The sequence below is a fragment of the Muscardinus avellanarius genome, assembly GCF_963383645.1.
Source record: "Muscardinus avellanarius genome assembly, chromosome: Y".
NCBI lineage: Eukaryota > Metazoa > Chordata > Mammalia > Rodentia > Gliridae > Muscardinus > Muscardinus avellanarius.
The window spans coordinates 8,690,381-8,693,443 of NC_137809.1; the positions used below are offsets into that span (position 1 = coordinate 8,690,381).

At 35.0% G+C, this 3,063-nt stretch overlaps 1 protein-coding gene across 1 annotated transcript in view; it reads right to left on the reverse strand.

Moving 5' to 3' along the window:
- The window catches only part of LOC308279535 (F-box-like/WD repeat-containing protein TBL1XR1), a gene marked incomplete at both ends in the record, with an annotated part of 935,328 nt that overhangs the window by 465,465 nt on the left and 466,800 nt on the right, over window positions 1–3,063 (reverse strand).

The following is a 3,063-nucleotide window of genomic DNA, read 5'->3' on the forward strand; positions in this document are numbered from 1 at the left end:
GCTTACCTTAGTAAAATATTTAAGGCAGGAGAGTAGCCTCATGAAGTTATGTAAAAATAAAAAAAAAAAAAGTTAAGCCAGGTGTGATGGTGCTTACCACAATCCCAGTACTTGGGAGGCTGAGAAAGGAGAGCAGTTTTGAAGCCAGCCACAGTAAATTAGTGAGACTCTCAGCAACCTAGTGATTCCATTTCCAAATAAGAAATAAAATTGGTAAAATTGGTTTGAAGGGTGTTGCTTGAAGGTGGGATGCCTCTGGGTTCAACACACACACACACACACACACACACACACACACACACACACACACACATGAAATTTGGCATGATCCTGCATATCTGTAATTTTAATATTTGGGAGGCTGACCCAAAATGATCACAGGTTAAAGACCTGCCTCAGGAATTTAATAAGACTCACCAACCCAAGATCTCATTTCAAAATAAAACAAAACAAAAAAAAGGAGCCAGGTGTGGTGGCACACACTTAAAATCCCAGCCCTATTTTTTATTCTTTATTTTGAAATAGGGTCTCACTGAATTGTGGAGGGCCTAAGTAGCTGGCGCTGGTCATGAACCTGGAATCCTCCTGTCTCTGCATCCTAAGTACGGGGATTACAAACCTGTGCCACCGTGTCTACCATTTCACTTTTACCTCTCTGAAACATAAAGCCACAACTGACAGCAGAAATTATATTCAACTTTTATTTTAGTAAAATCAGAATAAACATAGCACATGCAGTGCTAGCATCTAAAACAAATACAATAAGCCTTTACTAAACTTACAGTGACTTGAGGTTCAATGTTCACATTCAGCAAGTTAAATCTATTCTTAGTTACTGAAAATATAGCTGGCCGATAAAACTGAATGTTTATTAAGTCACTGGTTATGACAATACACAAAGATAACCACATGTTTGAGGATTACAAATATGCCAGACAGTCACTGAAAACCAAAATCAAACAAATCACTTAACTTAAAGAGAACCATTGAGAATGAGGACACTTCATTTTAGTGGTTAGAAGTGTTTTCATTAATATGTTAAAGACAAATGTATCAAAACCTTGGCATGTTTCAATTTTAGTTGCCAATTTTGTCTTTTATTTTGTCAAAATTACACAACTATACTGCCACTGCCGAGTCTGGTTAATTTGACTCAAGTTTAATAGGACTTAACAGTAAAAGCTCACACTACCCCGAAATATATTATTTCACATATGGTGACATTCAACATTCAAGTGCCAGTGTTTTTGTATTGTCTTTTGGTCAAGTTTCTTTAAACTTTCCAAGAATCATTTTTAGGCTTACAAAAATAAATATTTGTCAAAATGTTCCATAAATATTACACAAAGTAGCAGCAAAAAGTTATCTAAACTCAGTCATGTGCAAATAGTTTTCTTCTTAACTATCATTTCATGGTCCCAAATAAAAATTTAAAATCTAGTTCTTGACAAGCTGCGTTCAAACAGTCTTCAAGAGACAAAATAAGACTGAAGTTTAAGGACTTGCACACAAGACATACATATAAAATTCTCTGAATGTGCAATAAAATAAGTGCTTTGTAAAAAGTTATGGGCAAAATGTAGAGGAGTCTAAACCTACTAAGTGAAATAGCACCGTAACAAATGTCCTTAATACTATTAAGTACACCTACTTTAAGAAAGTTTTAGAACAAGGCACAATACACTTGAATAACTATTGCACTTTAAGAAATTCTTGCCAACTTCTTATGCCACTCAATTTATTTTTAACAGCCACTGTATTCTGGCCACAAAATCCCAGGTGGGAGACACACTTTTACTGGTGGACAATAATCTTTGGCGAAATTTAGCATAAAGTGACTATAAATACAATGGAAACCTATGCAACTAAAATACACTAAAATTGCACTTATATTAAGAACTGACAACTTGTGCAGCTTGGTTCATATTTCCATCCTGTGAGATCTCAAGGGCTTCGATGTATAATTCTTCTTAGATTTACAAAGTCTACAAGTGTAAGCCATTTTAACATTTCAATGCAGCTATAACAGAGCAATGTGAATCTGGATTAAAATAAAGCCTGCTGTATAATCCTTCCTGTTCATATTCCCTTGACCAAAAAACATTAACACTAGCATGCATTAAAGACCAGAATCAAACAAGGCCTGTAATAAGGATTGGTCACTGCCATGGTCAGCCATTCCAATATTTCAATTTTATGGCAGGCATTAAATAATATAATTAAATGAACCCTCCCAAAAACTTTTAAGTTATCAGACTTTAAATGTTTCCTGTCATACTGTGCCCACAGCTCCCTAATTTAGGATTAATAAACCACTTTAAATATTAAATGGAAAACTGGTATGTTTACTTGCTTTAACTTTAACATGTGCTTTCAAAAATGGCATGGCATGTTAAAAAACACACACCTTTATCATGGCTGGAATGGCTTCTTAAAAGCATTTAAAAAGGTTCCAAATGCCTATATCAAGGATAGAGTGAGCAAATTAGAACTTTTAACTTGGTACAGTCTGTCACATTAGAAACAATTTATGTTTTAAGATGTTTCTCCTTTCAATCTAAATATCATAACAGGCACTATTTTTAAAGTTTTTTTTTAATCATATGTATGAACAAACTGATGATTCCCAGTTAAGCTGTATCACACCTGTGTGCCAAGGTTTGATGTAGCCCAAGTTCAGTAACTTTATTTTGCCAAAACATCGATATCTTGAGCATTACTGAGCCAACAGGACATCAAAGTAATAAGTTGTCTAAAGTTAAATTCACAGTGCATTAACAAACAAATGATCCTCAGTCACAAAATTATAAATGCAGTTTGGGGTGAGACTAAGCAGGGAGTTAATCCAAACTACAGCAACTAGATCTTCAAGCCAACTTCTGAATTCGGCTGCTGGTTGTTCACTTCTTCTTGTGACTTTGAGGTCCCTGGGATTTTTCAGGAGAATCACAGCTGGTAATGTACTGCAAGTTCTTGAAGCTACACTATATAGTCTGGCTTAAAGTGTTACATGTGGTTTCCATATTAGCTTGTATGAAAGGGTGACTTTGCTGAAAAGCACAT